Source organism: Rhinichthys klamathensis, unplaced genomic scaffold (assembly GCF_029890125.1).
Source record: "Rhinichthys klamathensis goyatoka isolate OS25496 unplaced genomic scaffold, OSU_Roscu_1.1 h1tg000176l_1, whole genome shotgun sequence".
NCBI lineage: Eukaryota > Metazoa > Chordata > Actinopteri > Cypriniformes > Leuciscidae > Rhinichthys > Rhinichthys klamathensis.
The window spans coordinates 4,294,783-4,320,000 of NW_026606705.1; the positions used below are offsets into that span (position 1 = coordinate 4,294,783).

At 50.2% G+C, this 25,218-nt stretch overlaps 24 non-coding genes across 24 annotated transcripts; 1 reads left to right on the forward strand and 23 right to left on the reverse strand.

Moving 5' to 3' along the window:
- Positions 1–375: 375 nt before the first annotated feature.
- Positions 376–448, reverse strand: trnaf-gaa (transfer RNA phenylalanine (anticodon GAA)). Its single transcript has one exon. It is a non-coding gene; the product is annotated as a tRNA-Phe (tRNA).
- A 98-nt stretch (positions 449–546) lies between these two features.
- trnai-aau (transfer RNA isoleucine (anticodon AAU)) lies at positions 547–620 on the reverse strand. Its single transcript has one exon. It is a non-coding gene; the product is annotated as a tRNA-Ile (tRNA).
- An 801-nt stretch (positions 621–1,421) lies between these two features.
- trnaf-gaa (transfer RNA phenylalanine (anticodon GAA)) lies at positions 1,422–1,494 on the reverse strand. Its single transcript has one exon. It is a non-coding gene; the product is annotated as a tRNA-Phe (tRNA).
- Positions 1,495–3,313: 1,819 nt separating this feature from the next.
- On the reverse strand, positions 3,314–3,386 carry trnaf-gaa (transfer RNA phenylalanine (anticodon GAA)). Its single transcript has one exon. It is a non-coding gene; the product is annotated as a tRNA-Phe (tRNA).
- A 973-nt stretch (positions 3,387–4,359) lies between these two features.
- Positions 4,360–4,432, reverse strand: trnaf-gaa (transfer RNA phenylalanine (anticodon GAA)). Its single transcript has one exon. It is a non-coding gene; the product is annotated as a tRNA-Phe (tRNA).
- Positions 4,433–6,251: 1,819 nt separating this feature from the next.
- On the reverse strand, positions 6,252–6,324 carry trnaf-gaa (transfer RNA phenylalanine (anticodon GAA)). Its single transcript has one exon. It is a non-coding gene; the product is annotated as a tRNA-Phe (tRNA).
- Positions 6,325–9,452: 3,128 nt separating this feature from the next.
- trnaf-gaa (transfer RNA phenylalanine (anticodon GAA)) lies at positions 9,453–9,525 on the reverse strand. The gene has a single exon. It is a non-coding gene; the product is annotated as a tRNA-Phe (tRNA).
- Positions 9,526–11,345: 1,820 nt separating this feature from the next.
- Positions 11,346–11,418, reverse strand: trnaf-gaa (transfer RNA phenylalanine (anticodon GAA)). The gene has a single exon. It is a non-coding gene; the product is annotated as a tRNA-Phe (tRNA).
- A 1,165-nt stretch (positions 11,419–12,583) lies between these two features.
- On the reverse strand, positions 12,584–12,656 carry trnaf-gaa (transfer RNA phenylalanine (anticodon GAA)). The gene has a single exon. It is a non-coding gene; the product is annotated as a tRNA-Phe (tRNA).
- Positions 12,657–14,475: 1,819 nt separating this feature from the next.
- trnaf-gaa (transfer RNA phenylalanine (anticodon GAA)) lies at positions 14,476–14,548 on the reverse strand. Its single transcript has one exon. It is a non-coding gene; the product is annotated as a tRNA-Phe (tRNA).
- Positions 14,549–14,646: 98 nt separating this feature from the next.
- trnas-acu (transfer RNA serine (anticodon ACU)) lies at positions 14,647–14,720 on the reverse strand. The gene has a single exon. It is a non-coding gene; the product is annotated as a tRNA-Ser (tRNA).
- Positions 14,721–16,584: 1,864 nt separating this feature from the next.
- trnaq-cug (transfer RNA glutamine (anticodon CUG)) lies at positions 16,585–16,656 on the reverse strand. The gene has a single exon. It is a non-coding gene; the product is annotated as a tRNA-Gln (tRNA).
- A 208-nt stretch (positions 16,657–16,864) lies between these two features.
- Positions 16,865–16,936, reverse strand: trnaq-uug (transfer RNA glutamine (anticodon UUG)). Its single transcript has one exon. It is a non-coding gene; the product is annotated as a tRNA-Gln (tRNA).
- Positions 16,937–17,061: 125 nt separating this feature from the next.
- On the reverse strand, positions 17,062–17,134 carry trnaf-gaa (transfer RNA phenylalanine (anticodon GAA)). The gene has a single exon. It is a non-coding gene; the product is annotated as a tRNA-Phe (tRNA).
- Positions 17,135–17,232: 98 nt separating this feature from the next.
- Positions 17,233–17,306, reverse strand: trnai-aau (transfer RNA isoleucine (anticodon AAU)). Its single transcript has one exon. It is a non-coding gene; the product is annotated as a tRNA-Ile (tRNA).
- An 88-nt stretch (positions 17,307–17,394) lies between these two features.
- trnap-agg (transfer RNA proline (anticodon AGG)) lies at positions 17,395–17,466 on the reverse strand. The gene has a single exon. It is a non-coding gene; the product is annotated as a tRNA-Pro (tRNA).
- Positions 17,467–18,966: 1,500 nt separating this feature from the next.
- trnaf-gaa (transfer RNA phenylalanine (anticodon GAA)) lies at positions 18,967–19,039 on the reverse strand. The gene has a single exon. It is a non-coding gene; the product is annotated as a tRNA-Phe (tRNA).
- Positions 19,040–19,137: 98 nt separating this feature from the next.
- On the reverse strand, positions 19,138–19,211 carry trnai-aau (transfer RNA isoleucine (anticodon AAU)). Its single transcript has one exon. It is a non-coding gene; the product is annotated as a tRNA-Ile (tRNA).
- A 1,513-nt stretch (positions 19,212–20,724) lies between these two features.
- On the forward strand, positions 20,725–20,797 carry trnaa-agc (transfer RNA alanine (anticodon AGC)). Its single transcript has one exon. It is a non-coding gene; the product is annotated as a tRNA-Ala (tRNA).
- Positions 20,798–21,088: 291 nt separating this feature from the next.
- Positions 21,089–21,160, reverse strand: trnaq-cug (transfer RNA glutamine (anticodon CUG)). Its single transcript has one exon. It is a non-coding gene; the product is annotated as a tRNA-Gln (tRNA).
- Positions 21,161–21,368: 208 nt separating this feature from the next.
- Positions 21,369–21,440, reverse strand: trnaq-uug (transfer RNA glutamine (anticodon UUG)). Its single transcript has one exon. It is a non-coding gene; the product is annotated as a tRNA-Gln (tRNA).
- A 125-nt stretch (positions 21,441–21,565) lies between these two features.
- On the reverse strand, positions 21,566–21,638 carry trnaf-gaa (transfer RNA phenylalanine (anticodon GAA)). The gene has a single exon. It is a non-coding gene; the product is annotated as a tRNA-Phe (tRNA).
- A 2,925-nt stretch (positions 21,639–24,563) lies between these two features.
- Positions 24,564–24,636, reverse strand: trnaf-gaa (transfer RNA phenylalanine (anticodon GAA)). The gene has a single exon. It is a non-coding gene; the product is annotated as a tRNA-Phe (tRNA).
- Positions 24,637–24,894: 258 nt separating this feature from the next.
- Positions 24,895–24,966, reverse strand: trnap-agg (transfer RNA proline (anticodon AGG)). Its single transcript has one exon. It is a non-coding gene; the product is annotated as a tRNA-Pro (tRNA).
- Positions 24,967–25,218: the final 252 nt, after the last annotated feature.

The window sequence follows — 25,218 nt, forward strand, 5'->3', positions numbered from 1 at the left end:
ACCAACGAGCCAACACACACACATCCTTCCTGCTGCTGCCTGGCCGCAAACATTTCCGTTTGCAAGGCTTAAAGCACAAAGGTTTAATTAAATGTACAACTAAACGGTAGCCAGTGCAAAGTTGCCGACACAGAGGAAATACGGTCTCTTTGCTTTGTGGGCATTGGAAACCACGCTGCAGCACTTTCACACATGCTGTGGGATGGACACCTTCTCACCACATCGTCGAGGGGAATTACACCATGGAACCACCACACGCTGGTCTCTGGCCGTCTGAGAGGCAGATAGTGATGAGGCTAGGTGGAATCAGGTTAACAGGAGATGACGTTTGCTCACTGGAGACCCTCGACCAAAAACACAGGAACCAGGTTGCTCTGCCGAAACCCGGGATCGAACCAGGGACCTTTAGATCTTCAGTCTAACGCTCTCCCAACTGAGCTATTTCGGCCAGGTCTACTGGCAAATGGTTTGTCCAGCAGGGATTTCTGGGAGACCGCCCGTCACTTTCGAGGTGAGCAGAGCTGAGGGTCCCAGAGAGCAAAAGTGTGGCCAGTACGGGGATCGAACCCACGACCTTGGCTTTATTAGCACCACGCTCTAACCAACTGAGCTAACCGGCCCTGCTCTGACTCCTTTTATCCCCAATTTCCCAGGAATATCCTAGTTGCCCTAGTCAGCTTGAAGAGATTAAAAGCAAAGCCTGAGAACGGGCTCGTCCGGGATCTCTCGCACCCTAAGCGAGAATCATACCCCTAGACCAACGAGCCAACACACACATGTCCTTCCTGCTGCTGCCTGGCCGAAAACATTTCCGTTTGCCAGGCTTAAAGCACAAAGGTTTAATTAAAAGTACAACTAAACGGTAGCCAGTGCAAAGTTGCCGACACAGAGGAAATACGGTCTCTTTGCTTTGTGAGAACTTGACCTACAAAAAACGCTAGTACATATGGGCGTATGCCAAATCTCACATTTCACATCTCACAAACTCTCACATAACACCCGCTGTCTTCTTTGCACACGAGGCAACTGAGCAATCATACCCCTAGACCAACGAGCCAACACACACACATCCTTCCTGCTGCTGCCTGGCCGCAAACATTTCCGTTTGCAAGGCTTAAAGCACAAAGGTTTAATTAAATGTACAACTAAACGGTAGCCAGTGCAAAGTTGCCGACACAGAGGAAATACGGTCTCTTTGCTTTGTGGGCATTGGAAACCACGCTGCAGCACTTTCACACATGCTGTGGGATGGACACCTTCTCACCACATCGTCGAGGGGAATTACACCATGGAACCACCACACGCTGGTCTCTGGCCGTCTGAGAGGCAGATAGTGATGAGGCTAGGTGGAATCAGGTTAACAGGAGATGACGTTTGCTCACTGGAGACCCTCGACCAAAAACACAGGAACCAGGTTGCTCTGCCGAAACCCGGGATCGAACCAGGGACCTTTAGATCTTCAGTCTAACGCTCTCCCAACTGAGCTATTTCGGCCAGGTCTACTGGCAAATGGTTTGTCCAGCAGGGATTTCTGGGAGACCGCCCGTCACTTTCGAGGTGAGCAGAGCTGAGGGTCCCAGAGAGCAAAAGTGTGGCCAGTACGGGGATCGAACCCACGACCTTGGCTTTATTAGCACCACGCTCTAACCAACTGAGCTAACCGGCCCCGCTCTGACTCCTTTTATCCCCAATTTCCCAGGAATATCCTAGTTGCCCTAGTCAGCTTGAAGAGATTAAAAGCAAAGCCTGAGAACGGGCTCGTCCGGGATCTCTCGCACCCTAAGCGAGAATCATACCCCAAGACCAACGAGCCAACACACACATGTCCTTCCTGCTGCTGCCTGGCCGAAAACATTTCCGTTTGCCAGGCTTAAAGCACAAAGGTTTAATTAAAAGTACAACTAAACGGTAGCCAGTGCAAAGTTGCCGACACAGAGGAAATACGGTCTCTTTGCTTTGTGAGAACTTGACCTACAAAAAACGCTAGTACATATGGGCGTATGCCAAATCGATTGACCTGATGCCTGATAGGTTACAAGTTACTGGTGCCCTCCTTATGAGAACAAAATCCACATTCGATCAAAGTCGGAAGCTATTGCAGATGCTCGATGGTGTTTTAAAAGGAGTTTTGAGCAGGACCACTCTGGAACACAGGCCTCCACCACCCGGAACAAAACATGAACATTCCATGCACGCGCCACAGCAAACTTGGCAGAAGCAGGTCCCGCCGAGATTTGAACTCGGATCGCTGGATTCAGAGTAGATACGCTAATAGATACGCCCAACGTGGGGCTCGAACCCACGACCCTGAGATTAAGAGTCTCATGCTCTACCGACTGAGCTAGCCGGGCAGCCGCTGTGAGCTGCTTGGGGCTGGTCGCGGTTTTTATCCGTGCCTAAATTGCGCCCGTCATCCGGAGCCTCACATTTCGCACAGGCTTGGCATAGCGTCTCGCGGGTAAAGTCAGGGTTAAGCCTAGAGCCAGGCTCAGAGTGTACTTTGTTTGTTTAAGCCATATATGTTGTTGGGGGATACAATTTCACCCAGTAGAGCAGGCCAGTAATATGCACAATCATAACCCGGAGCTAAAGTTCCGTTTCGGGTCTGTCAAACCGGAACTTGACCTACAAAAAACGCTAGTACATATGGGCGTATGCCAAATCGATTGACCTGATGCCTGATAGGTTACAAGTTACTGGTGCCCTCCTTATGAGAACAAAATCCACATTCGATCAAAGTCGGAAGCTATTGCAGATGCTCGATGGTGTTTTAAAAGGAGTTTTGAGCAGGACCTCTCTGGAACACAGGCCTCCACCACCCGGAACAAAACATGAACATTCCATGCACGCGCCACAGCAAACTTGAGCTGATGTAAACTCTCACATAACACCCGCTGTCTTCTTTGCACACGAGGCAACTGAGCAATCATACCCCTAGACCAACGAGCCAACACACACACATCCTTCCTGCTGCTGCCTGGCCGCAAACATTTCCGTTTGCAAGGCTTAAAGCACAAAGGTTTAATTAAATGTACAACTAAACGGTAGCCAGTGCAAAGTTGCCGACACAGAGGAAATACGGTCTCTTTGCTTTGTGGGCATTGGAAACCACGCTGCAGCACTTTCACACATGCTGTGGGATGGACACCTTCTCACCACATCGTCGAGGGGAATTACACCATGGAACCACCACACGCTGGTCTCTGGCCGTCTGAGAGGCAGATAGTGATGAGGCTAGGTGGAATCAGGTTAACAGGAGATGACGTTTGCTCACTGGAGACCCTCGACCAAAAACACAGGAACCAGGTTGCTCTGCCGAAACCCGGGATCGAACCAGGGACCTTTAGATCTTCAGTCTAACGCTCTCCCAACTGAGCTATTTCGGCCAGGTCTACTGGCAAATGGTTTGTCCAGCAGGGATTTCTGGGAGACCGCCCGTCACTTTCGAGGTGAGCAGAGCTGAGGGTCCCAGAGAGCAAAAGTGTGGCCAGTACGGGGATCGAACCCACGACCTTGGCTTTATTAGCACCACGCTCTAACCAACTGAGCTAACCGGCCCTGCTCTGACTCCTTTTATCCCCAATTTCCCAGGAATATCCTAGTTGCCCTAGTCAGCTTGAAGAGATTAAAAGCAAAGCCTGAGAACGGGCTCGTCCGGGATCTCTCGCACCCTAAGCGAGAATCATACCCCTAGACCAACGAGCCAACACACACATGTCCTTCCTGCTGCTGCCTGGCCGAAAACATTTCCGTTTGCCAGGCTTAAAGCACAAAGGTTTAATTAAAAGTACAACTAAACGGTAGCCAGTGCAAAGTTGCCGACACAGAGGAAATACGGTCTCTTTGCTTTGTGAGAACTTGACCTACAAAAAACGCTAGTACATATGGGCGTATGCCAAATCTCACATTTCACATCTCACAAACTCTCACATAACACCCGCTGTCTTCTTTGCACACGAGGCAACTGAGCAATCATACCCCTAGACCAACGAGCCAACACACACACATCCTTCCTGCTGCTGCCTGGCCGCAAACATTTCCGTTTGCAAGGCTTAAAGCACAAAGGTTTAATTAAATGTACAACTAAACGGTAGCCAGTGCAAAGTTGCCGACACAGAGGAAATACGGTCTCTTTGCTTTGTGGGCATTGGAAACCACGCTGCAGCACTTTCACACATGCTGTGGGATGGACACCTTCTCACCACATCGTCGAGGGGAATTACACCATGGAACCACCACACGCTGGTCTCTGGCCGTCTGAGAGGCAGATAGTGATGAGGCTAGGTGGAATCAGGTTAACAGGAGATGACGTTTGCTCACTGGAGACCCTCGACCAAAAACACAGGAACCAGGTTGCTCTGCCGAAACCCGGGATCGAACCAGGGACCTTTAGATCTTCAGTCTAACGCTCTCCCAACTGAGCTATTTCGGCCAGGTCTACTGGCAAATGGTTTGTCCAGCAGGGATTTCTGGGAGACCGCCCGTCACTTTCGAGGTGAGCAGAGCTGAGGGTCCCAGAGAGCAAAAGTGTGGCCAGTACGGGGATCGAACCCACGACCTTGGCTTTATTAGCACCACGCTCTAACCAACTGAGCTAACCGGCCCCGCTCTGACTCCTTTTATCCCCAATTTCCCAGGAATATCCTAGTTGCCCTAGTCAGCTTGAAGAGATTAAAAGCAAAGCCTGAGAACGGGCTCGTCCGGGATCTCTCGCACCCTAAGCGAGAATCATACCCCTAGACCAACGAGCCAACACACACATGTCCTTCCTGCTGCTGCCTGGCCGAAAACATTTCCGTTTGCCAGGCTTAAAGCACAAAGGTTTAATTAAAAGTACAACTAAACGGTAGCCAGTGCAAAGTTGCCGACACAGAGGAAATACGGTCTCTTTGCTTTGTGAGAACTTGACCTACAAAAAACGCTAGTACATATGGGCGTATGCCAAATCGATTGACCTGATGCCTGATAGGTTACAAGTTACTGGTGCCCTCCTTATGAGAACAAAATCCACATTCGATCAAAGTCGGAAGCTATTGCAGATGCTCGATGGTGTTTTAAAAGGAGTTTTGAGCAGGACCACTCTGGAACACAGGCCTCCACCACCCGGAACAAAACATGAACATTCCATGCACGCGCCACAGCAAACTTGGCAGAAGCAGGTCCCGCCGAGATTTGAACTCGGATCGCTGGATTCAGAGTAGATACGCTAATAGATACGCCCAACGTGGGGCTCGAACCCACGACCCTGAGATTAAGAGTCTCATGCTCTACCGACTGAGCTAGCCGGGCAGCCGCTGTGAGCTGCTTGGGGCTGGTCGCGGTTTTTATCCGTGCCTAAATTGCGCCCGTCATCCGGAGCCTCACATTTCGCACAGGCTTGGCATAGCGTCTCGCGGGTAAAGTCAGGGTTAAGCCTAGAGCCAGGCTCAGAGTGTACTTTGTTTGTTTAAGCCATATATGTTGTTGGGGGATACAATTTCACCCAGTAGAGCAGGCCAGTAATATGCACAATCATAACCCGGAGCTAAAGTTCCGTTTCGGGTCTGTCAAACCGGAACTTGACCTACAAAAAACGCTAGTACATATGGGCGTATGCCAAATCGATTGACCTGATGCCTGATAGGTTACAAGTTACTGGTGCCCTCCTTATGAGAACAAAATCCACATTCGATCAAAGTCGGAAGCTATTGCAGATGCTCGATGGTGTTTTAAAAGGAGTTTTGAGCAGGACCTCTCTGGAACACAGGCCTCCACCACCCGGAACAAAACATGAACATTCCATGCACGCGCCACAGCAAACTTGAGCTGATGTAAACTCTCACATAATACCCGCTGTCTTCTTTGCACACGAGGCAACTGAGCAATCATACCCCTAGACCAACGAGCCAACACACACACATCCTTCCTGCTGCTGCCTGGCCGCAAACATTTCCGTTTGCAAGGCTTAAAGCACAAAGGTTTAATTAAATGTACAACTAAACGGTAGCCAGTGCAAAGTTGCCGACACAGAGGAAATACGGTCTCTTTGCTTTGTGGGCATTGGAAACCACGCTGCAGCACTTTCACACATGCTGTGGGATGGACACCTTCTCACCACATCGTCGAGGGGAATTACACCATGGAACCACCACACGCTGGTCTCTGGCCGTCTGAGAGGCAGATAGTGATGAGGCTAGGTGGAATCAGGTTAACAGGAGATGACGTTTGCTCACTGGAGACCCTCGACCAAAAACACAGGAACCAGGTTGCTCTGCCGAAACCCGGGATCGAACCAGGGACCTTTAGATCTTCAGTCTAACGCTCTCCCAACTGAGCTATTTCGGCCAGGTCTACTGGCAAATGGTTTGTCCAGCAGGGATTTCTGGGAGACCGCCCGTCACTTTCGAGGTGAGCAGAGCTGAGGGTCCCAGAGAGCAAAAGTGTGGCCAGTACGGGGATCGAACCCACGACCTTGGCTTTATTAGCACCACGCTCTAACCAACTGAGCTAACCGGCCCCGCTCTGACTTCTTTTATCCCCAATTTCCCAGGAATATCCTAGTTGCCCTAGTCAGCTTGAAGAGATTAAAAGCAAAGCCTGAGAACGGGCTCGTCCGGGATCTCTCGCACCCTAAGCGAGAATCATACCCCTAGACCAACGAGCCAACACACACATGTCCTTCCTGCTGCTGCCTGGCCGAAAACATTTCCGTTTGCCAGGCTTAAAGCACAAAGGTTTAATTAAAAGTACAACTAAACGGTAGCCAGTGCAAAGTTGCCGACACAGAGGAAATACGGTCTCTTTGCTTTGTGAGAACTTGACCTACAAAAAACGCTAGTACATATGGGCGTATGCCAAATCGATTGACCTGATGCCTGATAGGTTACAAGTTACTGGTGCCCTCCTTATGAGAACAAAATCCACATTCGATCAAAGTCGGAAGCTATTGCAGATGCTCGATGGTGTTTTAAAAGGAGTTTTGAGCAGGACCACTCTGGAACACAGGCCTCCACCACCCGGAACAAAACATGAACATTCCATGCACGCGCCACAGCAAACTTGGCAGAAGCAGGTCCCGCCGAGATTTGAACTCGGATCGCTGGATTCAGAGTAGATACGCTAATAGATACGCCCAACGTGGGGCTCGAACCCACGACCCTGAGATTAAGAGTCTCATGCTCTACCGACTGAGCTAGCCGGGCAGCCGCTGTGAGCTGCTTGGGGCTGGTCGCGGTTTTTATCCGTGCCTAAATTGCACCCGTCATCCGGAGCCTCACATTTCGCACAGGCTTGGCATAGCGTCTCGCGGGTAAAGTCAGGGTTAAGCCTAGAGCCAGGCTCAGAGTGTACTTTGTTTGTTTAAGCCATATATGTTGTTGGGGGATACAATTTCACCCAGTAGAGCAGGCCAGTAATATGCACAATCATAACCCGGAGCTAAAGTTCCGTTTCGGGTCTGTCAAACCGGAACTTGACCTACAAAAAACGCTAGTACATATGGACGTATGCCAAATCGATTGACCTGATGCCTGATAGGTTACAAGTTACTGGTGCCCTCCTTATGAGAACAAAATCCACATTCGATCAAAGTCGGAAGCTATTGCAGATGCTCGATGGTGTTTTAAAAGGAGTTTTGAGCAGGACCACTCTGGAACACAGGCCTCCACCACCCGGAACAAAACATGAACATTCCATGCACGCGCCACAGCAAACTTGGCAGAAGCAGGTCCCGCCGAGATTTGAACTCGGATCGCTGGATTCAGAGTAGATACGCTAATAGATACGCCCAACGTGGGGCTCGAACCCACGACCCTGAGATTAAGAGTCTCATGCTCTACCGACTGAGCTAGCCGGGCAGCCGCTGTGAGCTGCTTGGGGCTGGTCGCGGTTTTAATCCGTGCCTAAATTGCGCCCGTCATCCGGAGCCTCACATTTCGCACAGGCTTGGCATAGCGTCTCGCGGGTAAAGTCAGGGTTAAGCCTAGAGCCAGGCTCAGAGTGTACTTTGTTTGTTTAAGCCATATATGTTGTTGGGGGATACAATTTCACCCAGTAGAGCAGGCCAGTAATATGCACAATCATAACCCGGAGCTAAAGTTCCGTTTCGGGTCTGTCAAACCGGAACTTGACCTACAAAAAACGCTAGTACATATGGACGTATGCCAAATCGATTGACCTGATGCCTGATAGGTTACAAGTTACTGGTGCCCTCCTTATGAGAACAAAATCCACATTCGATCAAAGTCGGAAGCTATTGCAGATGCTCGATGGTGTTTTAAAAGGAGTTTTGAGCAGGACCACTCTGGAACACAGGCCTCCACCACCCGGAACAAAACATGAACATTCCATGCACGCGCCACAGCAAACTTGGCAGAAGCAGGTCCCGCCGAGATTTGAACTCGGATCGCTGGATTCAGAGTAGATACGCTAATAGATACGCCCAACGTGGGGCTCGAACCCACGACCCTGAGATTAAGAGTCTCATGCTCTACCGACTGAGCTAGCCGGGCAGCCGCTGTGAGCTGCTTGGGGCTGGTCGCGGTTTTTATCCGTGCCTAAATTGCGCCCGTCATCCGGAGCCTCACATTTCGCACAGGCTTGGCATAGCGTCTCGCGGGTAAAGTCAGGGTTAAGCCTAGAGCCAGGCTCAGAGTGTACTTTGTTTGTTTAAGCCATATATGTTGTTGGGGGATACAATTTCACCCAGTAGAGCAGGCCAGTAATATGCACAATCATAACCCGGAGCTAAAGTTCCGTTTCGGGTCTGTCAAACCGGAACTTGACCTACAAAAAACGCTAGTACATATGGGCGTATGCCAAATCGATTGACCTGATGCCTGATAGGTTACAAGTTACTGGTGCCCTCCTTATGAGAACAAAATCCACATTCGATCAAAGTCGGAAGCTATTGCAGATGCTCGATGGTGTTTTAAAAGGAGTTTTGAGCAGGACCTCTCTGGAACAAAGGGCCTCCACCACCCGGAACAAAACATGAACATTCCAGGCACGCGCCACAGCAAACTTGAGCTGATGTAAACTCTCACATAACACCCGCTGTCTTCTTTGCACACGAGGCAACTGAGCAATCATACCCCTAGACCAACGAGCCAACACACACACATCCTTCCTGCTGCTGCCTGGCCGCAAACATTTCCGTTTGCAAGGCTTAAAGCACAAAGGTTTAATTAAATGTACAACTAAACGGTAGCCAGTGCAAAGTTGCCGACACAGAGGAAATACGGTCTCTTTGCTTTGTGGGCATTGGAAACCACGCTGCAGCACTTTCACACATGCTGTGGGATGGACACCTTCTCACCACATCGTCGAGGGGAATTACACCATGGAACCACCACACGCTGGTCTCTGGCCGTCTGAGAGGCAGATAGTGATGAGGCTAGGTGGAATCAGGTTAACAGGAGATGACGTTTGCTCACTGGAGACCCTCGACCAAAAACACAGGAACCAGGTTGCTCTGCCGAAACCCGGGATCGAACCAGGGACCTTTAGATCTTCAGTCTAACGCTCTCCCAACTGAGCTATTTCGGCCAGGTCTACTGGCAAATGGTTTGTCCAGCAGGGATTTCTGGGAGACCGCCCGTCACTTTCGAGGTGAGCAGAGCTGAGGGTCCCAGAGAGCAAAAGTGTGGCCAGTACGGGGATCGAACCCACGACCTTGGCTTTATTAGCACCACGCTCTAACCAACTGAGCTAACCGGCCCCGCTCTGACTCCTTTTATCCCCAATTTCCCGGGAATATCCTAGTTGCCCTAGTCAGCTTGAAGAGATTAAAAGCAAAGCCTGAGAACGGGCTCGTCCGGGATCTCTCGCACCGTAAGCGAGAATCATACCCCTAGACCAACGAGCCAACACACACATGTCCTTCCTGCTGCTGCCTGGCCGAAAACATTTCCGTTTGCCAGGCTTAAAGCACAAAGGTTTAATTAAAAGTACAACTAAACGGTAGCCAGTGCAAAGTTGCCGACACAGAGGAAATACGGTCTCTTTGCTTTGTGAGAACTTGACCTACAAAAAACGCTAGTACATATGGGCGTATGCCAAATCGATTGACCTGATGCCTGATAGGTTACAAGTTACTGGTGCCCTCCTTATGAGAACAAAATCCACATTCGATCAAAGTCGGAAGCTATTGCAGATGCTCGATGGTGTTTTAAAAGGAGTTTTGAGCAGGACCACTCTGGAACACAGGCCTCCACCACCCGGAACAAAACATGAACATTCCATGCACGCGCCACAGCAAACTTGGCAGAAGCAGGTCCCGCCGAGATTTGAACTCGGATCGCTGGATTCAGAGTAGATACGCTAATAGATACGCCCAACGTGGGGCTCGAACCCACGACCCTGAGATTAAGAGTCTCATGCTCTACCGACTGAGCTAGCCGGGCAGCCGCTGTGAGCTGCTTGGGGCTGGTCGCGGTTTTTATCCGTGCCTAAATTGCGCCCGTCATCCGGAGCCTCACATTTCGCACAGGCTTGGCATAGCGTCTCGCGGGTAAAGTCAGGGTTAAGCCTAGAGCCAGGCTCAGAGTGTACTTTGTTTGTTTAAGCCATATATGTTGTTGGGGGATACAATTTCACCCAGTAGAGCAGGCCAGTAATATGCACAATCATAACCCGGAGCTAAAGTTCCGTTTCGGGTCTGTCAAACCGGAACTTGACCTACAAAAAACGCTAGTACATATGGGCGTATGCCAAATCGATTGACCTGATGCCTGATAGGTTACAAGTTACTGGTGCCCTCCTTATGAGAACAAAATCCACATTCGATCAAAGTCGGAAGCTATTGCAGATGCTCGATGGTGTTTTAAAAGGAGTTTTGAGCAGGACCTCTCTGGAACAAAGGGCCTCCACCACCCGGAACAAAACATGAACATTCCAGGCACGCGCCACAGCAAACTTGAGCTGATGTAAACTCTCACATAACACCCGCTGTCTTCTTTGCACACGAGGCAACTGAGCAATCATACCCCTAGACCAACGAGCCAACACACACACATCCTTCCTGCTGCTGCCTGGCCGCAAACATTTCCGTTTGCAAGGCTTAAAGCACAAAGGTTTAATTAAATGTACAACTAAACGGTAGCCAGTGCAAAGTTGCCGACACAGAGGAAATACGGTCTCTTTGCTTTGTGGGCATTGGAAACCACGCTGCAGCACTTTCACACATGCTGTGGGATGGACACCTTCTCACCACATCGTCGAGGGGAATTACACCATGGAACCACCACACGCTGGTCTCTGGCTGTCTGAGAGGCAGATAGTGATGAGGCTAGGTGGAATCAGGTTAACAGGAGATGACGTTTGCTCACTGGAGACCCTCGACCAAAAACACAGGAACCAGGTTGCTCTGCCGAAACCCGGGATCGAACCAGGGACCTTTAGATCTTCAGTCTAACGCTCTCCCAACTGAGCTATTTCGGCCAGGTCTACTGGCAAATGGTTTGTCCAGCAGGGATTTCTGGGAGACCGCCCGTCACTTTCGAGGTGAGCAGAGCTGAGGGTCCCAGAGAGCAAAAGTGTGGCCAGTACGGGGATCGAACCCACGACCTTGGCTTTATTAGCACCACGCTCTAACCAACTGAGCTAACCGGCCCCGCTCAGACTCCTTTTATCCCCAATTTCCCAGGAATATCCTAGTTGCCCTAGTCAGCTTGAAGAGATTAAAAGCAAAGCCTGAGAACGGGCTCGTCCGGGATCTCTCGCACCCTAAGCGAGAATCATACCCCTAGACCAACGAGCCAACACACACATGTCCTTCCTGCTGCTGCCTGGCCGAAAACATTTCCGTTTGCCAGGCTTAAAGCACAAAGGTTTAATTAAAAGTACAACTAAACGGTAGCCAGTGCAAAGTTGCCGACACAGAGGAAATACGGTCTCTTTGCTTTGTGAGAACTTGACCTACAAAAAACGCTAGTACATATGGGCGTATGCCAAATCGATTGACCTGATGCCTGATAGGTTACAAGTTACTGGTGCCCTCCTTATGAGAACAAAATCCACATTCGATCAAAGTCGGAAGCTATTGCAGATGCTCGATGGTGTTTTAAAAGGAGTTTTGAGCAGGACCTCTCTGGAACACAGGCCTCCACCACCAGGAACAAAACATGAACATTCCATGCACGCGCCACAGCAAACTTGAGCTGATGTAAACTCTCACATAACACCCGCTGTCTTCTTTGCACACGAGGCAACTGAGCAATCATACCCCTAGACCAACGAGCCAACACACACACGTCCTTCCTGCTGCTGCCTGGCCACAAACATTTCCGTTTGCAAGGCTTAAAGCACAAAGGTTTAATTAAATGTACAACTAAACGGTAGCCAGTGCAAAGTTGCTGACACAGAGGAAATACGGTCTCTTTGCTTTGTGGGCATTGGAATCCACGCTGCAGCACTTTCACACATGCTGTGGGATGGACACCTTCTCACCACATCGTCGAGGGGAATTACACCATGGAACCACCACACGCTGGTCTCTGGCCGTCTGAGAGGCAGATAGTGATGAGGCTAGGTGGAATCAGGTTAACAGGAGATGACGTTTGCTCACTGGAGACCCTCGACCAAAAACACAGGAACCAGGTTGCTCTGCCGAAACCCGGGATCGAACCAGGGACCTTTAGATCTTCAGTCTAACGCTCTCCCAACTGAGCTATTTCGGCCAGGTCTACTGGCAAATGGTTTGTCCAGCAGGGATTTCTGGGAGACCGCCCGTCACTTTCGAGGTGAGCAGAGCTGAGGGTCCCAGAGAGCAAAAGTGTGGCCAGTACGGGGATCGAACCCACGACCTTGGCTTTATTAGCACCACGCTCTAACCAACTGAGCTAACCGGCCCCGCTCTGACTCCTTTTATCCCCAATTTCCCGGGAATATCCTAGTTGCCCTAGTCAGCTTGAAGAGATTAAAAGCAAAGCCTGAGAACGGGCTCGTCCGGGATCTCTCGCACCCTAAGCGAGAATCATACCCCTAGACCAACGAGCCAACACACACATGTCCTTCCTGCTGCTGCCTGGCCGAAAACATTTCCGTTTGCCAGGCTTAAAGCACAAAGGTTTAATTAAAAGTACAACTAAACGGTAGCCAGTGCAAAGTTGCCGACACAGAGGAAATACGGTCTCTTTGCTTTGTGAGAACTTGACCTACAAAAAACGCTAGTACATATGGGCGTATGCCAAATCGATTGACCTGATGCCTGATAGGTTACAAGTTACTGGTGCCCTCCTTATGAGAACAAAATCCACATTCGATCAAAGTCGGAAGCTATTGCAGATGCTCGATGGTGTTTTAAAAGGAGTTTTGAGCAGGACCACTCTGGAACACAGGCCTCCACCACCCGGAACAAAACATGAACATTCCATGCACGCGCCACAGCAAACTTGGCAGAAGCAGGTCCCGCCGAGATTTGAACTCGGATCGCTGGATTCAGAGTAGATACGCTAATAGATACGCCCAACGTGGGGCTCGAACCCACGACCCTGAGATTAAGAGTCTCATGCTCTACCGACTGAGCTAGCCGGGCAGCCGCTGTGAGCTGCTTGGGGCTGGTCGCGGTTTTTATCCGTGCCTAAATTGCGCCCGTCATCCGGAGCCTCACATTTCGCACAGGCTTGGCATAGCGTCTCGCGGGTAAAGTCAGGGTTAAGCCTAGAGCCAGGCTCAGAGTGTACTTTGTTTGTTTAAGCCATATATGTTGTTGGGGGATACAATTTCACCCAGTAGAGCAGGCCAGTAATATGCACAATCATAACCCGGAGCTAAAGTTCCGTTTCGGGTCTGTCAAACCGGAACTTGACCTACAAAAAACGCTAGTACATATGGGCGTATGCCAAATCGATTGACCTGATGCCTGCTGGGTTTCAAGTTACTGGTGCCCTCCTTATGAGAACAAAATCCACATTCGATCAAAGTCGGAAGCTATTGCAGATGCTCGATGGTGTTTTAAAAGGAGTTTTGAGCAGGACCTCTCTGGAACACAGGCCTCCACCACCCGGAACAAAACATGAACATTCCATGCACGCGTCAGAGCAAACTTGAGCTGATGTAAACTCTCACATAACACCCGCTGTCTTCTTTGCACACGAGGCAACTGAGCAATCATACCCCTAGACCAACGAGCCAACACACACACATCCTTCCTGCTGCTGCCTGGCCGCAAACATTTCCGTTTGCAAGGCTTAAAGCACAAAGGTTTAATTAAATGTACAACTAAACGGTAGCCAGTGCAAAGTTGCTGACACAGAGGAAATACGGTCTCTTTGCTTTGTGGGCATTGGAAACCACGCTGCAGCACTTTCACACATGCTGTGGGATGGACACCTTCTCACCACATCGTCGAGGGGAATTACACCATGGAACCACCACACGCTGGTCTCTGGCCGTCTGAGAGGCAGATAGTGATGAGGCTAGGTGGAATCAGGTTAACAGGAGATGACGTTTGCTCACTGGAGACCCTCGACCAAAAACACAGGAACCAGGTTGCTCTGCCGAAACCCGGGATCGAACCAGGGACCTTTAGATCTTCAGTCTAACGCTCTCCCAACTGAGCTATTTCGGCCAGGTCTACTGGCAAATGGTTTGTCCAGCAGGGATTTCTGGGAGACCGCCCGTCACTTTCGAGGTGAGCAGAGCTGAGGGTCACAGAGAGCAAAAGTGTGGCCAGTACGGGGATCGAACCCACGACCTTGGCTTTAGTAGCACCACGCTCTAACCAACTGAGCTAACCGGCCCCGCTCTGACTCCTTTTATCCCCAATTTCCCAGGAATATCCTAGTTGCCCTAGTCAGCTTGAAGAGATTAAAAGCAAAGCCTGAGAACGGGCTCGTCCGGGATCTCTCGCACCCTAAGCGAGAATCATACCCCTAGACCAACGAGCCAACACACACATGTCCTTCCTGCTGCTGCCTGGCCGAAAACATTTCCGTTTGCCAGGCTTAAAGCACAAAGGTTTAATTAAAAGTACAACTAAACGGTAGCCAGTGCAAAGTTGCCGACACAGAGGAAATACGGTCTCTTTGCTTTGTGAGAACTTGACCTACAAAAAACGCTAGTACATATGGGCGTATGCCAAATCGATTGACCTGATGCCTGATAGGTTACAAGTTACTGGTGCCCTCCTTATGAGAACAAAATCCACATTCGATCAAAGTCGGAAGCTATTGCAGATGCTCGATGGTGTTTTAAAAGGAGTTTTGAGCAGGACCACTCTGGAACACAGGCCTCCACCACCCGGAACAAAACATGAACATTCCATGCACGCGCCACAGCAAACTTGGCAGAAGCAGGTCCCGCCGAGATTTGAACTCGGATCGCTGGATTCAGAGTAGATACGCTAATAGATACGCCCAACGTGGGGCTCGAACCCACGACCCTGAGATTAAGAGTCTCATGCTCTACCGACTGAGCTAGCCGGGCAGCTGCTGTGAGCTGCTTGGGGCTGGTCGCGGTTTTTATCCGTGCCTAAATTGCGCCCGTCATCCGGAGCCTCACATTTCGCACAGGCTTGGCATAGCGTCTCGCGGGTAAAGTCAGGGTTAAGCCTAGAGCCAGGCTCAGAGTGTACTTTGTTTGTTTAAGCCATATATGTTGTTGGGGGATACAATTTCACCCAGTAGAGCAGGCCAGTAATATGCACAATCATAACCCGGAGCTAAAGTTCCGTTTCGGGTCTGTCAAACCGGAACTTGACCTACAAAAAACGCTAGTACATATGGGCGTATGCCAAATCGATTGACCTGATGCCTGATAGGTTACAAGTTACTGGTGCCCTCCTTATGAGAACAAAATCCACATTCGATCAAAGTCGGAAGCTATTGCAGATGCTCGATGGTGTTTTAAAAGGAGTTTTGAGCAGGACCTCTCTGGAACACAGGCCTCCACCACCCGGAACAAAACATGAACATTCCATGCACGCGCCACAGCAAACTTGAGCTGATGTAAACTCTCACATAACACCCGCTGTCTTCTTTGCACACGAGGCAACTGAGCAATCATACCCCTAGACCAACGAGCCAACACACACACATCCTTCCTGCTGCTGCCTGGCCGCAAACATTTCCGTTTGCAAGGCTTAAAGCACAAAGGTTTAATTAAATGTACAACTAAACGGTAGCCAGTGCAAAGTTGCCGACACAGAGGAAATACGGTCTCTTTGCTTTGTGGGCATTGGAAACCACGCTGCAGCACTTTCACACATGCTGTGGGATGGACACCTTCTCACCACATCGTCGAGGGGAATTAGCTCAAATGGTAGAGCGCTCGCTTAGCATGCGAGAGGTAGCGGGATCGATGTCGCATTCTCCACGCGGTGTACTGCCCTTTTACGCTCACTTCAAAGGGATGTTCAGTTTCACCGCCACATCAGCAGTTGCGCATCAGCTCTGTTTTTTCCCGCCCTTCCGCAAAACAAGTTAAAAAGTTTCCACCGAGATTTGAACTTGGATCGCTGGATTCAAAGCCCAGAGTGCTAACCATTGCACCATGGAACCACCACACGCTGGTCTCTGGTCGTCTGAGAGGCAGATAGCGATGAGGCTAGGTGGAATCAGAAAAGTTTTTTTCGGACGAGGTCCTGCGCACATTCCTGGCAAAAGCAGGTCCCACCGAGATTTGAACTCGGATCGCTGGATTCAGAGTCCAGAATGCTAACCATTACACCATGGAACCTTGGCATGGGTAGCCTTTTCCCACCGAGCAGCAGAGGTGTTTAGTCATTCAGCCCAGAAGCGAGACAGCAAAGAGCACGTGAAGCCTTTTCTTTTTAAGCCCATGTTTCCCCGATCTCGACTGGCTTTTAGAGTGCCAGTTTCACCGCCACATCAGCAGTTGCGCATCAGCTCTGTTTTTTCCCGCCCTTCCGCAAAACAAGCTAAAATGGTTCCACCGAGATTTGAACTCGGATCGCTGGATTCAAAGCCCAGAGTGCTAACCATTACACCATGGAACCACCACACACTGGTCTCTGGCCGTCTGAGAGGCAGATAGTGATGAGGCTAGGTGGAATCAGGTTAACAGGAGATGACGTTTGCTCACTGGAGACCCTCGACCAAAAACACAGGAACCAGGTTGCTCTGCCGAAACCCGGGATCGAACCAGGGACCTTTAGATCTTCAGTCTAACGCTCTCCCAACTGAGCTATTTCGGCCAGGTCTACGGGCAAATGGTTTGTCCAGCAGGGATTTCTGGGAGACCGCCCGTCACTTTCGAGGTGAGCAGAGCTGAGGGTCCCAGAGAGCAAAAGTGTGGCCAGTACGGGGATCGAACCCACGACCTTGGCGTTATTAGCACCACGCTCTAACCAACTGAGCTAACCGGCCCAGCTCTGACTCCTTTTATCCCCAATTTCCCAGGAATATCCTAGTTGCCCTAGTCAGCTTGAAGAGATTAAAAGCAAAGCCTGAGAACGGGCTCGTCCGGGATTTGAACCCGGGACCTCTCGCACCCTAAGCGAGAATCATACCCCTAGACCAACGAGCCAACACACACATGTCCTTCCTGCTGCTGCCTGGCCGAAAACATTTCCGTTTGCCAGGCTTAAAGCACAAAGGTTTAATTAAAAGTACAACTAAACGGTAGCCAGTGCAAAGTTGCCGACACAGAGGAAATATGGTCTCTTTGCTTTGTGAGAACTTGACCTACAAAAAACGCTAGTACATATGGGCGTATGCCAAATCGATTGACCTGATGCCTGATAGGTTACAAGTTACTGGTGCCCTCCTTATGAGAACAAAATCCACATTCGATCAAAGTCGGAAGCTATTGCAGATGCTCGATGGTGTTTTAAAAGGAGTTTTGAGCAGGACCACTCTGGAACACAGGCCTCCACCACCCGGAACAAAACATGAACATTCCATGCACGCGCCACAGCAAACTTGGCAGAAGCAGGTCCCGCCGAGATTTGAACTCGGATCGCTGGATTCAGAGTAGATACGCTAATAGATACGCCCAACGTGGGGCTCGAACCCACGACCCTGAGATTAAGAGTCTCATGCTCTACCGACTGAGCTAGCCGGGCAGCCGCTGTGAGCTGCTTGGGGCTGGTCGCGGTTTTTATCCGTGCCTAAATTGCGCCCGTCATCCGGAGCCTCACATTTCGCACAGGCTTGGCATAGCGTCTCGCGGGTAAAGTCAGGGTTAAGCCTAGAGCCAGGCTCAGAGTGTACTTTGTTTGTTTAAGCCATATATGTTGTTGGGGGATACAATTTCACCCAGTAGAGCAGGCCAGTAATATGCACAATCATAACCCGGAGCTAAAGTTCCGTTTCGGGTCTGTCAAACCGGAACTTGACCTACAAAAAACGCTAGTACATATGGGCGTATGCCAAATCGATTGACCTGATGCCTGATAGGTTACAAGTTACTGGTGCCCTCCTTATGAGAACAAAATCCACATTCTATCAAAGTCGGAAGCTATTGCAGTTGCTCGATGGTGTTTTAAAAGGAGTTTTGAGCAGGACCTCTCTGGAACACAGGCCTCCACCACCCAGAACAAAACATGAACATTCCATGCACGCGCCACAGCAAACTTGAGCTGATGTAAACTCTCACATAACACCCGCTGTCTTCTTTGCACACGAGGCAACTGAGCAATCATACCCCTAGACCAACGAGCCAACACACACACATCCTTCCTGCTGCTGCCTGGCCGCAAACATTTCCGTTTGCAAGGCTTAAAGCACAAAGGTTTAATTAAATGTACAACTAAACGGTAGCCAGTGCAAAGTTGCCGACACAGAGGAAATACGGTCTCTTTGCTTTGTGGGCATTGGAAACCACGCTGCAGCACTTTCACACATGCTGTGGGATGGACACCTTCTCACCACATCGTCGAGGGGAATTACACCATGGAACCACCACACGCTGGTCTCTGGCCGTCTGAGAGGCAGATAGTGATGAGGCTAGGTGGAATCAGGTTAACAGGAGATGACGTTTGCTCACTGGAGACCCTCGACCAAAAACACAGGAACCAGGTTGCTCTGCCGAAACCCGGGATCGAACCAGGGACCTTTAGATCTTCAGTCTAACGCTCTCCCAACTGAGCTATTTCGGCCAGGTCTACTGGCAAATGGTTTGTCCAGCAGGGATTTCTGGGAGACCGCCCGTCACTTTCGAGGTGAGCAGAGCTGAGGGTCCCAGAGAGCAAAAGTGTGGCCAGTACGGGGATCGAACCCACGACCTTGGCGTTATTAGCACCACGCTCTAACCAACTGAGCTAACCGGCCCCGCTCTGACTCCTTTTATCCCCATTTTCCAGGGAATATCCTAGTTGCCCTAGTCAGCTTGAAGAGATTAAAAGCAAAGCCTGAGAACGGGCTCGTCCGGGATTTGAACCCGGGAACTCTCGCACCCTAAGCGAGAATCATACCCCTAGACCAACGAGCCAACACACACATGTCCTTCCTGCTGCTGCCTGGCCGAAAACATTTCCGTTTGCCAGGCTTAAAGCACAAAGGTTTAATTAAAAGTACAACTAAACGGTAGCCAGTGCAAAGTTGCCGACACAGAGGAAATACGGTCTCTTTGCTTTGTGAGAACTTGACCTACAAAAAACGCTAGTACATATGGACGTATGCCAAATCGATTGACCTGATGCCTGATAGGTTACAAGTTACTGGTGCCCTCCTTATGAGAACAAAATCCACATTCGATCAAAGTCGGAAGCTATTGCAGATGCTCGATGGTGTTTTAAAAGGAGTTTTGAGCAGGACCACTCTGGAACACAGGCCTCCACCACCCGGAACAAAACATGAACATTCCATGCACGCGCCACAGCAAACTTGGCAGAAGCAGGTCCCGCCGAGATTTGAACTCGGATCGCTGGATTCAGAGTAGATACGCTAATAGATACGCCCAACGTGGGGCTCGAACCCACGACCCTGAGATTAAGAGTCTCATGCTCTACCGACTGAGCTAGCCGGGCAGCCGCTGTGAGCTGCTTGGGACTGGTCGCGGTTTTTATCCGTGCCTAAATTGCGCCCGTCATCCGGAGCCTCACATTTCGCACAGGCTTGGCATAGCGTCTCGCGGGTAAAGTCAGGGTTAAGCCTAGAGCCAGGCTCAGAGTGTACTTTGTTTGTTTAAGCCATATATGTTGTTGGGGGATACAATTTCACCCAGTAGAGCAGGCCAGTAATATGCACAATCACAACCCGGAGCTAAAGTTCCGTTTCGGGTCTGTCAAACCGGAACTTGACCTACAAAAAACGCTAGTACATATGGGCGTATGCCAAATCGATTGACCTGATGCCTGATAGGTTACAAGTTACTGGTGCCCTCCTTATGAGAACAAAATCCACATTCGATCAAAGTCGGAAGCTATTGCAGATGCTCGATGGTGTTTTAAAAGGAGTTTTGAGCAGGACCTCTCTGGAACACAGGCCTCCACCACCCGGAACAAAACATGAACATTCCATGCACGCGCCACAGCAAACTTGAGCTGATGTAAACTCTCACATAACACCCGCTGTCTTCTTTGCACACGAGGCAACTGAGCAATCATACCCCTAGACCAACGAGCCAACACACACACATCCTTCCTGCTGCTGCCTGGCCGCAAACATTTCCGTTTGCAAGGCTTAAAGCACAAAGGTTTAATTAAATGTACAACTAAACGGTAGCCAGTGCAAAGTTGCCGACACAGAGGAAATACGGTCTCTTTGCTTTGTGGGCATTGGAAACCACGCTGCAGCACTTTCACACATGCTGTGGGATGGACACCTTCTCACCACATCGCGAGGGGAATTAGCTCAAATGGTAGAGCGCTCGCTTAGCATGCGAGAGGTAGCGGGATCGATGCCCGCATTCTCCACGCGGTGTACTGCCCTTTTACGCTCACTTCAAAGGGATGTTCAGTTTCACCGCCACATCAGCAGTTGCGCATCAGCTCTGTTTTTTCCCGCCCTTCCGCAAAACAAGTTAAAAAGTTTCCACCGAGATTTGAACTTGGATCGCTGGATTCAAATTCCAGAGTGCTAACCATTGCACCATGGAACCACCACACGCTGGTCTCTGGTCGTCTGAGAGGCAGATAGCGATGAGGCTAGGTGGAATCAGAAAAGTTTTTTTCGGACGAGGTCCTGCGCACATTCCTGGCAAAAGCAGGTCCCACCGAGATTTGAACTCGGATCGCTGGATTCAGAGTCCAGAGTGCTAACCATTACACCATGGAACCTTGGCGTGGGTAGCCTTTTCCCACCGAGCAGCAGAGGTGTTTAGTCATTCAGTCCAGAAGCGCGACAGCAAAGAGCACGTGAAGCCTTTTCTTTTTAAGCCCATGTTTCCCCGATCTCGACTGGCTTTTAGAGTGCCAGTTTCACCGCCACATCAGCAGTTGCGCATCAGCTCTGTTTTTTCCCGCCCTTCCGCAAAACAAGGTAAAATGGTTCCACCGAGATTTGAACTCGGATCGCTGGATTCAAAGCCCAGAGTGCTAACCATTACACCATGGAACCACCACACACTGGTCTCTGGCCGTCTGAGAGGCAGATAGTGATGAGGCTAGGTGGAATCAGGTTAACAGGAGATGACCTTTGCTCACTGGAGACCCTCGACCAAAAACACAGGAACCAGGTTGCTCTGCCGAAACCCGGGATCGAACCAGGGACCTTTAGATCTTCAGTCTAACGCTCTCCCAACTGAGCTATTTCGGCCAGGTCTACTGGCAAATGGTTTGTCCAGCAGGGATTTCTGGGAGACCGCCCGTCACTTTGATTTGAACCCGGGACCTCTCGCACCCTAAGCGAGAATCATACCCCTAGACCAACGAGCCAACACACACATGTCCTTCCTGCTGCTGCCTGGCCGAAAACATTTCCGTTTGCCAGGCTTAAAGCACAAAGGTTTAATTAAAAGTACAACTAAACGGTAGCCAGTGCAAAGTTGCCGACACAGAGGAAATACGGTCTCTTTGCTTTGTGAGAACTTGACCTACAAAAAACGCTAGTACATATGGGCGTATGCCAAATCGATTGACCTGATGCCTGATAGGTTACAAGTTACTGGTGCCCTCCTTATGAGAACAAAATCCACATTCGATCAAAGTCGGAAGCTATTGCAGATGCTCGATGGTGTTTTAAAAGGAGTTTTGAGCAGGACCACTCTGGAACACAGGCCTCCACCACCCGGAACAAAACATGAACATTCCATGCACGCGCCACAGCAAACTTGGCAGAAGCAGGTCCCGCCGAGATTTGAACTCGGATCGCTGGATTCAGAGTAGATACGCTAATAGATACGCCCAACGTGGGGCTCGAACCCACGACCCTGAGATTAAGAGTCTCATGCTCTACCGACTGAGCTAGCCGGGCAGCCGCTGTGAGCTGCTTGGGGCTGGTCGCGGTTTTTATCCGTGCCTAAATTGCGCCCGTCATCCGGAGCCTCACATTTCGCACAGGCTTGGCATGGCGTCTCGCGGGTAAAGTCAGGGTTAAGCCTAGAGCCAGGCTCAGAGTGTACTTTGTTTGTTTAAGCCATATATGTTGTTGGGGGATACAATTTCACCCAGTAGAGCAGGCCAGTAATATGCACAATCATAACCCGGAGCTAAAGTTCCGTTTCGGGTCTGTCAAACCGGAACTTGACCTACAAAAAACGCTAGTACATATGGGCGTATGCCAAATCGATTGACCTGATGCCTGATAGGTTACAAGTTACTGGTGCCCTCCTTATGAGAACAAAATCCACATTCGATCAAAGTCGGAAGCTATTGCAGATGCTCGATGGTGTTTTAAAAGGAGTTTTGAGCAGGACCACTCTGGAACACAGGCCTCCACCACCCGGAACAAAACATGAACATTCCATGCACGCGCCACAGCAAACTTGGCAGAAGCAGGTCCCGCCGAGATTTGAACTCGGATCGCTGGATTCAGAGTAGATACGCTAACAGATACGCCCAACGTGGGGCTCGAACCCACGACCCTGAGATTAAGAGTCTCATGCTCTACCGACTGAGCTAGCCGGGCAGCCGCTGTGAGCTGCTTGGGGCTGGTCGCGGTTTTTATCCGTGCCTAAATTGCGCCCGTCATCCGGAGCCTCACATTTCGCACAGGCTTGGCATGGCGTCTCGCGGGTAAAGTCAGGGTTAAGCCTAGAGCCAGGCTCAGAGTGTACTTTGTTTGTTTAAGCCATATATGTTGTTGGGGGATACAATTTCACCCAGTAGAGCAGGCCAGTAATATGCACAATCATAACCCGGAGCTAAAGTTCCGTTTCGGGTCTGTCAAACCGGAACTTGACCTACAAAAAACGCTAGTACATATGGGCGTATGCCAAATCGATTGACCTGATGCCTGATAGGTTACAAGTTACTGGTGCCCTCCTTATGAGAACAAAATCCACATTCGATCAAAGTCGGAAGCTATTGCAGATGCTCGATGGTGTTTTAAAAGGAGTTTTGAGCAGGACCTCTCTGGAACACAGGCCTCCACCACCCGGAACAAAACATGAACATTCCATGCACGCGCCACAGCAAACTTGGCAGAAGCAGGTCCCGCCGAGATTTGAACTCGGATCGCTGGATTCAGAGTAGATACGCTAATAGATACGCCCAACGTGGGGCTCGAACCCACGACCCTGAGATTAAGAGTCTCATGCTCTACCGACTGAGCTAGCCGGGCAGCCGCTGTGAGCTGCTTGGGGCTGGTCGCGGTTTTTATCCGTGCCTAAATTGCGCCCGTCATCCGGAGCCTCACATTTCGCACAGGCTTGGCATAGCGTCTCGCGGGTAAAGTCAGGGTTAAGCCTAGAGCCAGGCTCAGAGTGTACTTTGTTTGTTTAAGCCATATATGTTGTTGGGGGATACAATTTCACCCAGTAGAGCAGGCCAGTAATATGCACAATCACAACCCGGAGCTAAAGTTCCGTTTCGGGTCTGTCAAACCGGAACTTGACCTACAAAAAACGCTAGTACATATGGGCGTATGCCAAATCGATTGACCTGATGCCTGATAGGTTACAAGTTACTGGTGCCCTCCTTATGAGAACAAAATCCACATTCGATCAAAGTCGGCAGCTATTGCAGATGCTCGATGGTGTTTTAAAAGGAGTTTTGAGCAGGACCTCTCTGGAACACAGGCCTCCACCACCCGGAACAAAACATGAACATTCCATGCACGCGCCACAGCAAACTTGAGCTGATGTAAACTCTCACATAACACCCGCTGTCTTCTTTGCACACGAGGCAACTGAGCAATCATACCCCTAGACCAACGAGCCAACACACACATCCTTCCTGCTGCTGCCTGGCCGCAAACATTTCCGTTTGCAAGGCTTAAAGCACAAAGGTTTAATTAAATGTACAACTAAACGGTAGCCAGTGCAAAGTTGCCGACACAGAGGAAATACGGTCTCTTTGCTTTGTGGGCATTGGAAACCACGCTGCAGCACTTTCACACATGCTGTGGGATGGACACCTTCTCACCACATCGTCGAGGGGAATTACACCATGGAACCACCACACGCTGGTCTCTGGCCGTCTGAGAGGCAGATAGTGATGAGGCTAGGTGGAATCAGGTTAACAGGAGATGACGTTTGCTCACTGGAGACCCTCGACCAAAAACACAGGAACCAGGTTGCTCTGCCGAAACCCGGGATCGAACCAGGGATCTTTAGATCTTCAGTCTAACGCTCTCCCAACTGAGCTATTTCAGCCAGGTCTACTGGCAAATGGTTTGTCCAGCAGGGATCTGGGAGACCGCCCGTCACTTTCGAGGTGAGCAGAGCTGAGGGTCCCAGAGAGCAAAAGTTTGGCCAGTACGGGGATCGAACCCACGACCTTGGCTTTATTAGCACCACGCTCTAACCATCTGAGCTAACTGGCCCCGCTCTGACTCCTTTTATCCCCAATTTCCCAGGAATATCCTAGTTGCCCTAGTCAGCTTGAAGAGATTAAAAGCAAAGCCTGAGAACGGGCTCGTCCGGGATTTGAACCCGGGACCTCTCGCACCCTAAGCGAGAATCATACCCCTAGACCAACGAGCCAACACACACATGTCCTTCCTGCTGCTGCCTGGCCGAAAACATTTCCGTTTGCCAGGCTTAAAGCACAAAGGTTTAATTAAAAGTACAACTAAACGGTAGCCAGTGCAAAGTTGCCGACACAGAGGAAATACGGTCTCTTTGCTTTGTGAGAACTTGACCTACAAAAAACGCTAGTACATATGGGCGTATGCCAAATCGATTGACCTAATGCCTGATAGGTTACAAGTTACTGGTGCCCTCCTTATGAGAACA